Here is a 14,334-nt window from a genome sequence, read left to right as displayed (position 1 = left end):
AGTTTCCATCACATTCAATCAACATATTACTTTCTAATAAAACTCCCACTGGCAATTATATAATCTGGTAGTTCAGATGCAACCCATAATCATTGTCTTTTTCCTCTGTGTACATAGTCAACAATGCCAGATGACATTTGTGGGGCGAGGTTGGCTAATTTATAGTGTTAGGTGTTGTTAGGTAACATGATGGCACAAAATAATTCCAATGCCTCAACTATGTAAAACGTGTCAGGCTGCAGCAGAATCCAAGAAATACTGCTGCACACAACCCCACTTCCAAGCCCCGGATAGTGGACAATTGAATGTTTTCATACCTTTTCACATTCTTATATGGCACCTGAATTAGACCAGGTATGGGGACCCATGACTTCTCCTAGTCTGCTCCCCTTTGGGGCTTCAGTGAACTAGCCCTCTAGAATCTGGTCTTTTCTGTGCCAATATCTCCCACCACCACTTTTACTCAATCAGAATCAGAAACACAAGGGACTCACAAATCTATTTAATTTTGAAAAAATATATTGAAAGATAAAGGAGTTTGACATGTAATTCATGGGAAGTCTTCAGACAGAGGACAAGATCAGGAACATGTTGAAAGTACTCGTGGCCCAAACAGATGTGGCAGCAGCACAGGGAGCAGAGTTGGGTGGAAAGCAGTCACAGAAACTCAGGAAAGACCAGAACAAGAAGAGGGCCAGGGGCCTGGGGTTTTGGCTCAGTGGTAGAACACTTGACTAGCATGTGTGAGGCACTGGGTTCAATTCTCAGCACCACATATAAATAAATGAATAAAATAAAGACCCATCACAACTAAAAATTGTGTGTGTGTGTGTGTATGAGTGTGCAAAAGAAGAGGGCCTGGCATCTGCTGCTCAGGCACTTTGGGACTCAGGTCTTGATGGGGGACAGGGCTGGCAGAGGTGGATTCCTCACAGGCCTGAGAGAAGGGAGGCTAGGAACTTGTACAATGGTGAGAACAGCAGTAGACCATGGAACAGTGGTAACAGGAAGAAAAATGTTGGAATCTGTGCATGATCCCTGAAGGAAAGAGAAAAAATAAGTCATAAGTTAAATCCCTAGAGAAAGTCAGCCCCCTGATCAATACCCTTGGGGCCTCTCTGCAACTCAGAACACTAAGGGTAATTTTGTACAACCACCCACTCCTCACCATCTCTCCTGGTATCTTATTAAAGAGGATACTGTGCTAAAGTGAACACAAAGCTTCTGCAGAGGCATGTGGAAGAAGGGCCCAGTCCCATCAGCAGTCTAAGTGTTTTGGTGAAGCACAGGTCACATAGTTAACTGGACAGGTAAGAACTGTAACCTCCTGTCATCTCACCTAACATCCAGCTCAGCACAAGAAAGACTCATGGCCTCCCTAATTTCTGCAATCTACTTCTATCCCTAGTTTGGCTCCCCCTTTTCACTGAGATAAGAAAAGTTACAACAGAAACACTTAGTCCTAGAGCCAGTCTTGCCCATTTTCTCTAAAGGTGACTTACCTTTCTTATTGCAAAAGTAGACACTAAGGCCCAAGCCAAGAAAAATCAGTTCCAGCACAAGACTCCCAATTCCATTCAGCATCTTGTTCTGGGCAGATTCTGACAGTGCCCCTGTGAAGTAGAAGCCTGTGCATCAGTGACTGTCCCCACATCCCACAGAGTCCTCATCAGGAAGTCTGGAGACCAACCCAAGATATAAGAGACAGAGGTACCCCACTACCAAACAGAGGAGGGTGAAGGGCATGAAGAGACCCCAGGAGAACAGTGGATGGATGAGGATTTAGGGGGAAAAGGGAGAATGGATCCTCAGGGTAGGTCCATCTGAAAATCCACAGACCATCCCCAAACACCAGCCTTAATGTCAAAGCCCAGAATTTCACCACTGCAGGAGATATACTGCCCAGCCAAACCTCAGCCTGGGGATCAGGTTATATAAAGCAATAATATCTTGGAAAGAAAGGAGGTCAGTACTCAGCATCTGCCTTTTAACTTCAGATCACAAGCCTCCATGACTCTAGGCTCAGAAATGACACTAGGTGTTGTGTAGGAGAGAAGGTATGAATGTGTCCAACAGCAGAGGAAAGAAGGACCCCAAGCCCACAAGACCCAATGTCCTCCCTGCCTTTGCTTCTTTCTGCTGAACCTCTGGTATCAATGAAGTGGCCCTTACACCATTCTACAGTGATGGGCCTCTGGAGGCTGGGGTGCTCCACATGGCTAGTGTAGACATCTCCATGCTGGGGTATTACTTCCAACATCACAAGAATCTGGTAGGTCCAATCCCCATTCTGAATAAGTGGTGTGGACACAACTCCAGAAGTCTCTTCCTCTTTATTCTGGAACCATCTGACTTTAACTTGTTGAGGATAATATTTGTCACTGAGCAGATCAGCAAATTGTGGTGGCTTTTTCCTGGCTGGAGAGATGGTGACTATAGGCTCCACTAGGATGAATGACAGCAAAAAATAAAGTCAGAGAATGAGGCAGCATAGTGGGTCTCAACATGGGCTTAAGTCCCTCCTTTAATATGAAAGTGGAGAAAACAGTAGATATTAGTGTTCACAAATACCAAAGGTTTCACCCATTTGTGGAAGATTTTTTTAAAAAAGTTGATCACATAGAAATAGAGGGTAGAATAGAGGTCACCACAGCCCAGGAAAGGAATAGTGAGATGGTGAATAATGGGAATCAAACATACTTGGAGGGGAGCACTTTTAATGTTATACAGCTCAACAAAGGATAGTCTACAATAATTAATTACACACTTTGCAAAAACTAGAGAAGAAGAGTTTGGGTTGCCAGTACACACAAATGATAATATTTCAGGAAGTGGAAATGCTGATCTCCCCAGTTTGATCATACCACATTGTGTTGAATTACAACAGTGTACCTCATAAATAAGTACCAATATTATATGTTGATTTTTAAATGAAAAAAATAAATTGAATGTCCCTTTTATAAATATATAGGTCAGCAATGCATATACCATTATGGTCCCTTAAGATTATTCTGACTAATGATGTCCTAGTTGTCTTGCTGTAAGTACAGTCTGTGATTTTCACAGAATACAATTAACTAACAATGTTCTCCTCCTCTGTATTTCCCCACGATGTTGTGCTACTTCACCAGGGGCTCAAAATCAGTGCTATCAACCAACCATGGACTAAATTGTGAATCAAAATAAACTTCTCCTCTATTTAAGTTAATTATCTCAAGCACTGTATTACAGTAACTCAAAGCTGACTAATACACTCTTCCAATGCTGCCTATCAAGTATTTCAACAGTTTTTCCTTCAATTCAAATGCCCTCCCAATTTTACCAAAATCCTAGGAATCCCAAAAGTTGCTTTCCCCACAGGCCTTCCACACTAGTTCAGAGGTGTGCGCACTTTGATCAGTCCTAAACTCACCTCTCTGCTGAACAGTGAAGGAAGACGTCTATTAATAGTGGTGTCTGCACAAGGTGTCTACATGGGCCTGATACTCAGCCAGGAGGTCCTTCTGGGCATTCCAGCTCTTGGCACTTGACATCCTCTGCTCTGTTACAGCCACAAACACCCCCACATCACTGTCAAAGCACAGGATCTCCTCCTTATTGTAAATTTGTCTGGCCATGAGCCTCACTCGCTGAGTCCTATTGGTGAAGTAGCAGGTGCCCTTAAACTGGTACATGAAATCCTGTGCAGGAGAACCAGGCCACATTCGATTTAGCTCAGGCTGCATCCCAACCAACCCTGTGTTTGGTTTAGGGAGACACAGGGAGTAAAGGAACATGACAACAAAGACCAGTGACTAAATAAAATCTGCTCTAAACCCTCAGAATTTTATTTCCAGGATGAATGAAGTGATTTCTCTACCTCAAATCCTGCATTGATCATTTATTGGATAAAATTAAAAATGTCAAACAAGGAAGATCATGGAATAATGTTTGGAATACAGAAACAAAATTGCCAGCATTTTCATATGCTGGATCAGTAAATAACCAAAATCCTAAATAATCCACTAACTAAAAGAATTTAAAGTAAGGGAGAGTTCAGCAAATGGCTGGATACAAGATCCATTTTTAAATGTTTTACATATAGATGAGCAACAAATGTGAAATATAATGTGAATTACATCATTTATAATGGCATGAAAAATTATGAAGAAATCTTATAAAAATATACAAGAATTCTAAAAGGGAAACCATGAAATTTATGAGATACATCAAAAGGGTCCTAAGTAAACACAAAGATACACCTGTACATGAATTGGAAGACTGAATATTATAAAGAGGACATTATCTCAAATGGTCTTATGTATTCTGTGGGTATAATTTAAAATTCCTACCAATTTGTGATTACTCAAAATTTACAAGCTGATTCTAAAATGCAATAAAGGTTCATAAGGCAAAGATGGTAATTAAACACCATATTTTGGACACAGACATAGATAAATAAATGGCAATAATGTATTCCAAAATAAGTTTCATGCATCCATTTAGACTAAATATATTACAAGGGTGGCACACAAGGTGGTCAATGAGGAATGAATACTTTTGTTAATAAATGATTTTCTAATAAATGGGAATACATCAGAAGGAGCAGAAGAAATTGGGCATACTTCTTGCACCATATGTAACATAGACCTAAGTATGAATGAAATGCTACAAATCTGTTAGGAGATAAAACTAGAGAACATTTTCATGATGTTGGAGTTGTGGAAGATTTCTTAAATCATTAAAAGCACTAGACATAAATAAAAAAGATTGATAAATTCAATTCAATAAAAGTAACAGCTTCTGCTCATCAAGAAATATCATTAAAAGACTTACACAAGGCCAAAAGTACAAATATTTTCAAAGCACATACTGATGATGGGCTTTATTTGAAATATATTTTTTATCTTTTTGAAATAAATGAGAAAAAGATAAATATGGAAAAGAATAGAAGTTCCCATAACACTACACACTCACCAGACAGGGAAACATTAAATAGCCTAAGATACCAAAAGCTGTCAAGAATTGGATTTTCTTTTGAACAGCTCATGAGACAACTAATGTGAATAACAGCTGGACTTTGTCTTGTCAAGTTGAAGATAGGCAGACATTGCAATTGAAGTATTTATTTCAGTCTAGAGAAACGCAGACCCAAAGGTTCCAGGATTCCAGGGTACATTTTCTTTTAAGTAAGACCAGCCCAAACATCCATCCACATAAGAACAGGTTAAGTACATTGCTCTGCCCTCATAAAATGGAATATACTACCCAACAACGAAAATGGATGAATATTGCATCAGAGATTTGTGGCAAGTCTTCTCAGACATAATATTGAAAAAGGAAGCAAGACAGAGCACAGCATTTATAGAACATTTAGAGGAGGAAATATTAATCTATATTGTTTAAGGATACATTCTTATATATGCTAACGGTAACAATGAGCAAAACAAATTAGGATTAAAAGAATCACAATAGAACTTACTCCTGGAATGTGAAAATGGGTACTGTTGGAAAGGAGTACACAGAAGTCATTTGGAGAATTGGTAATATTCACATATGTTCAACTTGATTAGAGGTTATTTGGATACTTCTTTGTAATTTTTGTTATGTGTGTGTGTTAAGATGTCTGTTGTGTTATTTTCCTAATAATTAGTTAAAAATACACTATAATAATACATACCCCGGAGTCATCAATTTGTATCTGTGTGTGTGTGTTTTAGAAAGACCAGGTGAGACAGTTGATGTAACACTATCACTACAGGCTTGGGATTTAATGGGTGCAAAATAAATATCAATTTTGGAGTTTTTTTTTTCACCATTGTCATAGCCCCCATACACCATCAATACTGAATCAAGGCCCTAATTAACCCAGAATTAGTAACTGCCTGTCCTTATCCCATTCTTCCTCCCAAGTCCCACAGTGTCATCTCCATGACCCCACTGCTTACCTCCAAGGAATGGGTGATTAATTATGCTCTTCAGGTATTGAAGCTCCAGAGACTATAGCTCTGGTCTGAATTTGTCTGATCCCAAGCCCCTAAATAGATGAATACTATTGGGCCCAGAAAATCCCCAGAGTGGCCAGTTCTTTTAACTTACCTGATGCTTCTCAAGTACCTCATTTGCATTTTGTGCTGTGTCTGGTATAGAAATGTATTTTGTCTTTTTCTTCCAATTTTGAGATCCCAAAGTCCTTTAGAGATATTAGGCTCCCTTCCACTGCAGAGGTTGAAAAAAGGAATCTAGCAAAACTCTAAGAAGGAGAAATCAGGACTCTTGTAAGAGTCCTTCCAAATTCTACCTGTGGTTTGTTGAAAATACAACAGACCCAAGCTTAGGCTCCAGAGCCCCCAAGAAATTATTTCCAAATCTGGGCTCTGAATAGCAGCTGTCCTGCCCTTACTTGGGGAATCTCTTCTGTTAGCCAGGGGAGTCCTCAGCACCATGAGAACCACCATCACAATTCCAGCTTTTATCCAAAGGTTCCTGGGGATTATCACAGTCATCTTTTCAAACTTGGAACAGAAGCAATTTAACAAAAGCACTTGGCTTTCAGCACAACTGCTACCAATTGACCTGAAATTTCACTTCACAGAGATGAAAAGTAGGAAATCTCCTATGAATTTTAGGATTGGACAGTCCCTAAGGAAGAAACCAATCAACCCTATGACTTAAGTCTTCATTTATCTCTAGGTAAACATTTTTAATGGAAGTTCTCAACTCAAAAAAAATATCTATTGTTGAATACACCACCAGTAAACACCACATCATGTACAACCTCAAAGTGGGATCCTAATTAGAATAAGTTATACCCCATGTATGTATCATATGTCAAAATATACTCTGCTGTCAGGTATATCTAAAAAGAACAAATTAAAAATTAAAAACTAAATAAATAAAAAATAAAACCAAAAAATTGTAGAAACATTGATTCAATCCCCAGCACTGCAAAATAAAAAGCAAGAAAGAAAAGCAACTTTAACACTCCATAAATAAATATTTTATGACCAGCAACTATATATATAGAATAGTAAAATAAGTACTTTTAACAAGAACTTGGCATTGAGAGCTTGTGGATTCTGAGAAGGGAAGCGTGAAGCTGTGTGCCACCAGTCTGCAGTTCTTTCACTCTGATCTGTGCAGTCTGGCCATTTCCCTAACATTTCTCCTTGGTGTACTTCTGTTACCTTCCCCAGAGGAAACATAACTGACACTCTCTCTTTTGCTAGGTGTCTAGTGGTAGATCATCTTCAAATATCATTGAACTTTGTAAAATGATGAAGATATGTTAGGAAGATTCAGAACCAAGAACATGACTCAAGGCATGTCTTCTTGTGACATTTATTTAAATTCTGTTTCTGATGTTTGGGGTTTGATGGTGGCTAAGGATGCCAGAGGGCAGGAAGAAGTGGAATACTATTCCTTGGGACATAAAATTATTATCTAAGAGCTCTTCATTTTTCCCTCTAGACTTAACACTACAAGAACTAAGATACAATATGAAAGGAAACAGATTATAAAGAAAATGTATTTGTATCACGGTTGAAGAATTTATTGATTTTTTTACTCTGGACAGATTAAATAATCTCTATTAGCCTCAGTCATTGTACCTTTAACTGGTAGATACTTTCTCTTTGACATTATTGGTATTCAGACAAAATAAAATTTTATAGATATGACATCTTAATTGCAGATCCTGGCAAAGAGCTAGAACCCCAAGATAAAGCCATGTTATGTGTTTTAAAAGGGGACAAAACAGAGGCTGTGATGAGGAAATAGTTGAGAAAAGTTCCCTGCGTTATTTAACTGAGTTATTTATCAACACATGTATTTTCATGGCATTCAGAGGAAGCCCTTCAGGAAATAGCTGCACAAGGATGACTTGACCCCTCTGAGACTATTGATACCCCAGTTCCAGCAGCAACAAGAGGTGAAATAGATTAACAGGAAGTAGGTCAGGTTAAGCTGAAAGTTAATAGGAGTTTTTCAAATTCTAAATCTAATCCAGAGAAAAATAGACATGTAATTATTATTACAGTTATAACAACTGTTTCTATTAGTATAAACAATAATAACTATCATTTTTCAATCTTAATATGTGCCTGACATGGCACATTTAAAATATCTTGACACAAGTAACCTGAACAGACTATAGGGTAATTATTATTATCTAAATTTTCAGATAAGGAAACCATGCTTCAGTCTGAGTAACTTGCCCAACATCACAGTTTATCATTTGTTTTAAAGATGTGCCTTTGATAATCAGTCTTAAACTTCATGCAAATACTTTAGTCATTTATATTAATAATGTTTGAACAAAATATTGAAACAATGAAATCACATAATTTCAAATAACACAGCTTGTGTAAATCCATCAAATACATCACCAAGAACAAGCCTGAGGGCTATCAATGGAATTGGAAGAGTGACAGTGACCACAACACTCTACAATTGTCCTGCAAATAACAACAAATTTTAATTTCTGCTACATATTAGTATCAAATATGAATTTAGTTAATGATAGGTATTAACTGATTTAAGTGCTTTCAAAGCCAGGTGCACCCACCTGTCATCCCAGCTACTTAAGAGGCTGCAGCAAAATGGCTTGAGCCCAGAAGTTCAGGACCAGCCTGGGCAGCATAGCAAGACTCCTCTCTGAGAAGAAAACAAGTGCTTTCACAGTACTTATAATGTTTGAAATGAGACAAACATTCATATTTTAACCCCCTCAGTTGCACTCTCCTAATGAATTACTGAGTAATTCCTTTAAATTTTTATTAAGCAAATAAAATCTTCATGTCAGTCTTTGAAATAATTAATTTGGCAAATTTATTCATTCTTTATATATCATGTATGGCAAAGGACTGGAAATCCACTGAGGAGAACAGAGAACGCTGGTTAATCAGACATGTTCCTTGTACCACTATTGTATCTGGATAAATTTGGGGTTTACATAGTCTGCTTTTGATTTTCTCCCCTCTCTATTACCTATAGCATCCTGATTTTCTGTTTTTTTCAAACTTGAAATGTTCAAAAATCAATGGGAAGAATTCAATATGGATTTAATAACAATTTACTGAATGCCTAAAATGTATTTCTCTACCTGCTGAAAATATAGATAAAATAGTTCCTCTGCTGTGTATGTATTCCATTGGGATACGCATGCTACAATATTTTTCAAATAAAATATTTGTCCTCCCATTACCACTCTACCAGTGGTTACAAAATAACATAGAAGAAAAGGTGGCATGGTCCCTGCCTCATGGAGCTTAGATTTGAACAGATGTGACAAATAGGTATTTTAAATTATGTTAAGATCTCAGAGAAGAGCATTAGAGGCAAGAGAGGTCTCCGTCGCCATCTGTTGGTCGAAGTGCACCATTGCGTCCCGGAGCAATGACGGGGAAGTTGCAGAGCAGAGCAGGACTCAAGTGTAAGACTAGGTTTCTGAACTTTTTTTTTTTTTTAAAGATGTTGGCGATCCAAGCCAGGCATGCTCGGCAACTACTTCGTGTGTTTGAAGAAAAAGGAGAGTGTAGTTGGAACAGAGTAAGTTGGTTGGATAATTGCAGGGAACAAGGTAGGAGAGGCAAGCTAAAAAAAAAAAGGAAAAAATTATGTAAGGCATGTAACTCTCATTAGGAGTTTCTATTTCTTCCTAATGGTAATTAGATCAAATATCTCTACCCTAAAACATGGCTGTCACATTTCATAAAAGTCATAAAGAAATATGGAAATTTTCACAGCATTTATTTTCTGGGTTTTTTGTTGTTGTTTCTTCTAAGAAAAATTAGGTACTTTTTTCTAGTTTTCCCCCTTTTCTCCATTTTTTTTTCTGTTTGTTTTTGAGGGGATTATCTGTTTGTTTTGTACTGGGATTAAACCCAGAGGCAGTTTATCACTGAGCCACATCCCCATTCCTTTTTATTATTTATTATTTATTTATTTTTGAGACAAGGTATTGTTAAGTTGCTGCAGATCTCACTAAGTTGCTGAGGATGGCCTCGAACTTGAGATCTTCTTGCCTCAGCTTCATAAATTGCTGGGATTACAGGTGTGTGTCACTGCACCTTGCTGTATTCTCAATATCAAGGAGACAGTACCCAGGAGTAGAAACTGAAGAGAAGTAAACCAGTGGGAAAGAAATCAGGAATAAAAAATCACCATGCATTTCCCCTTCAAGGTCCTGATCTCCACAGCAATCATGTCTCCCAAACTGTATCACATCATCAAGAAATTTCCTCTATGTAGTGTCCATTCTGTTCCTCAAATCACATGCTCGAAACATTTCCTGAACCAGAGACAAACGGAGAATTCTGACCCCGACCCCACCTTTTCCTACAGAACATGCAACACATATTTTGTCAGAGAAGACAAATGCTGGTCGTCCCTGAGATTGGTAGCATTCATACTCCAGGGGTTAAGAAAACCCTTAGGGAATCAACCAAATTATGTTACATGCTCTTATGAATATATCACAATGAATTCCACCTTTATGACAAATTATAATGCAAGAAAAAAGAAGAAGAAGAAAAACCTTAGGACACGGACACACACACACACACACACATACACACACATACACATAAACTTTCGGGTGATAAACATTCAGATAAGATGTAAAACCTGAATTCTTCATCTGGGATGACGACAGCAAAGGATAAAGGGCTGTAGTGAATATGGTCAAGATGGAGGAAAGGAAAAATATATAATTCAGGTGAGACCTTTCCAAAAAAATAAAACAAACAAACAAATAAAAAATACCCTGTGCAGTTCTCTGCTCACTAACCGCTCTAAGGGAGGATGAAGTCTTTCATTCAATAATTAGGACTAAAAGAGTCTAAATGGAAATACGATTGGGATTATACAAACTGGTGGAAAGAGAACCAAACCGGAAATCAGAAAACCTGAGCTCTAGACCTGGCCCTGCCACTAAGGGCCTGAAGGAACCCAGATAAACAATCTAGAGGAGCATGGCCTCAATTTTTCTATTTCACTCTTTCATTCAACAAATATTTATAAAGTGGGTGATGATAATACATTAGTGGAGAAAATGTCAGGGGTCAGGGTGCAGGAGCGGAATCCCTGCCCCGGAGGAGCTCAGCTCTAGGGGGGCCACAGTAGGATCTACAGGATGCACCACCTGACCCAGGTCGTCCACTGTCCTCCAGCCTGACGCCCTACAATTGGGTCCCGGGAAGCAGGAGGGCTTCAGGGTCTGGTCTGGAAAGCTGCCCATCATCCCTTCTCCTGTCCCTGGTTTTCCATATCCCACCCTCGCCGCTGTCAGAACCTCGCAGATTGATGTAATGTGAGAAAGAAGAGAGAGGCCAAGGCTGCGTGGGGAGAGCCCCTGTGAATAGTCGGGTTTCCACGGGGATTTCCGCTGCAGAAGAAAAGCACCTTAAACTTCGGTCTCTGTCGCCATCTGTTGGCCGAAGTGCACCATTGCATTCCGGAGCAAAGACTGGGAAGTTGCACAGCAGAGCAGGACTCAAGTGCAAGACTAGGTTCTGAATTTTTTAAAGATGTTGGAGATCCAAGCCAGGCATGCTCGGCAAGAACACTGCCACCGAGCTACACCTCTAGCCCAAGTTTCTAAACTTCTTTCATCCGGAATTTTATTCAGTATTTCATCTAGCATCTTGACTGTGCCGTTCATTATGACATGGAAAACCAGTCTTCTTTTAGCTCATATGCCATGTAAGGATACTAGAGATAAGATCTTTATACGTCCCCAAACACCACCCACAGAAGACCTGCTACTGTCTCTCCTCCACCTTACCTTCCCCTTCCCCTGGCACATTCTGGGTCAGAAACCTAACAGGTCCCCACACCTCCCTGGGATAATGATGAAAATGAAAACTTCTTATGAAATAAACTGACAGAGTGCAGCTTCAAGCCAAATCCTGAACGACATCTTTGCTCTCAGACGCAGTTTACAGAATCTTATTCTACCTGGTAATGTATTAAACACCAGGATGACAGGAAAAGATAGAGGACTCTAATGAATGTAGTCAAGATGGAAGAAAGGAAATATACATAACTCAAGTGAGACCTCTCCAAAAACAAAAGAAAATACCCTCTTCAGTTCTCTGCTGCATAACTGCTCTAAGAGAAGATGAAGGGGCAGTTTACAGAATAGTTATTATGTTTAATACTGAATATGTATTTAATACTAATAGTATTAAACATTTGGATAAGATGTAAGAGCCCTCCTGTTTTGCATGGACCTAATCACCAGGCATAACAGCTCCAAAGGCCAGTGTAGATGATCTGGGTCCACCCACACATTATTCAGATGATGATGTAAATCAATCACTGCTGAAAAGCAAGAAACGGTGGTCTTGGAGACCAGGAATCCCTATCACTGTCAATCCACCAAAAATCATGCCTCAAAACCGTTACTGGTGGGATGCCCAGATGAGGCCCAGGTTCTTGGCTTCCCAATCAAACAAGTAACCAAGAAACACAGAAATGACAGAGCATAGATTTATTGAAAGGGAAAGGGAAAGTAACACTTCTAAAGTAGAGCAGAATGGGTCAAGCTAGAGTACGACCCAAGGTCTCAATGTCTGGTGAGTTTCTCTTACATGCTGAGCTGTGCCTTGGTCCCTTCTCTGCACAGGATGATTGAAGAATATGTCCTGCTGGTTCCCAGTGTTTACTGTATTTGTACCTAATTAGAGTACAGAACCTGTGATGGGAGTTGCCATGGGCAATAAGCCTCCAGAGCAGAGACTGTCATGGTAATGGGACTTATTGCCATAGGGCAGCCATACTGGACTCCAACCCACATTTTTCTTGTACCTTCCACTATGTTAACACCCCTAAACTCCTACCTCATTTTCCCCTGAGAGGCATGATCCCAAAATTCTTTTGGGGTGGCTGAGGAGCTGGAGGTCTCACCTCCTGTAGTTGATTCAGGCACATTGGGGTCCTTCTCCCTGCCTAATTGGGGACCATGACCCTCTCACCCTATCTGTCAAAAAGAGACAGCGGGGCATTTGGGTGCATTTGTGGGATTGGTTTGAAGCCCTGCTGCAGCACCAGCTGGAGTTTGACAGCCTCTAGATGAGAAGAGATCGACCGTGACAGTAGGTTTAACAGGAAGGGTCCAAGCAACAGAGCTAGAAGGAGCGTCAGAAAGGATCCTACCAAGGATGACACAAAAACACCCAGCTGTAATTTTTACCATGATCCTTATGAATCTGACAGGTGCTGCCTAATCCTGGAGGGACAGACTGCTAATTTATTTGTTACATCTCTAACTATACCAGATTGGTTTACATAGAATTGCCATCTTTCTTCCAAGAAGAGACACAGTCTCTTGGTGGTAAATAGATATGATCATCTCCACTTTTGGAGAGTGATTGCTGTTAGTGAGTCCAGCTGGTTCTGCAGGGTAACTATGCCTGTTGCTGTTTCCTCTAGACTAACACAGAGATCTTTAGATAAATCTAGATGATAGGAGAGGGAGGTGGATAGACCTCCTATCACTGTATCCATCCCAGCAGTTATTCCCAATCCTACTAGAAGAGGAATGACTGATATAGCCCATTTAGCTCTGATGGATGCTGTGCTTAGGGGTAGATTGAAAGTCAGAAACACAGATCCAGTCCATTCATGTAGGAGGTGAGGAAGTTTGATGGGTTTGTGAGATTAGGCTCAAATGGACTCAGGACAAACTTGTCACTCTATTAGAGTCCTTTGTGGTACTTACTAGGCTCTCCTGCACAAGAACCCTTTCTTTGTAACCACCTAGTTTACTGACTTTTAGGAGGACTGACACAAGTATACATCAAAATATTGTTTTTCCTTTTAAATGTCCATATAATGTCTGTGCTTTGGTTATACTTGACTGCCAGAACTTAAGACTAAATTGTTCAAAAATAGACCTTGTCCTACACTCAGGGCCATTGAGATTCCTCAGGGATCACTCTTGGGAACTTGTGAGAAGAAGCTTGGCCCCTTTAGCTTTCCTCTACCAGCCATTTCATCTGCCAGGATGGGTCAGACTCTTGCTGACCACTCATGGCTTCCTTTGGAAGCATCAGGGACATTTCCTTCTCCAATAATTCTCTGCAGAATATTCACTGGTTGCTTCCTATTCTCTAGGTCCTCACAGCCCCCTGATCAGGAGGTCAGGTGACTTGCCAGAGTTGATGTCCCTTAGAGTATTCCCATCATTCCCTGGGTCCCAGCTGACCTTAGAAGGCAAGGGTCAAAATATTGACTGCTTTTTCCTTAGCCTTTTACTTCCTTGGCTTTTGTCTTCAAGGTTTGATTTTAAATATCCAATAGGCCAGTTTCACCAGTCTTGAGGAGGGAGTAATGGGTTTTGTCTTTAATGTC

The 14,334-nt window shown here is 39.8% G+C and overlaps 1 pseudogene; it reads right to left on the bottom strand.

Moving 5' to 3' along the window:
• Positions 1-952: 952 nt before the first annotated feature.
• LOC114099307 (HLA class II histocompatibility antigen, DQ beta 1 chain-like) lies at positions 953-11,641 on the bottom strand (annotated as a pseudogene).
• Between the last annotated feature and the right edge of the window lie 2,693 nt (positions 11,642-14,334).

The sequence above is a fragment of the Marmota flaviventris genome, chromosome 6, assembly GCF_047511675.1.
Source record: "Marmota flaviventris isolate mMarFla1 chromosome 6, mMarFla1.hap1, whole genome shotgun sequence".
NCBI classification, from domain to species: Eukaryota; Metazoa; Chordata; class Mammalia; order Rodentia; family Sciuridae; genus Marmota; species Marmota flaviventris.
The sequence above is the reverse complement of the archived record's forward strand: the minus strand, read 5'-3'. Positions and strand labels throughout refer to the sequence as shown.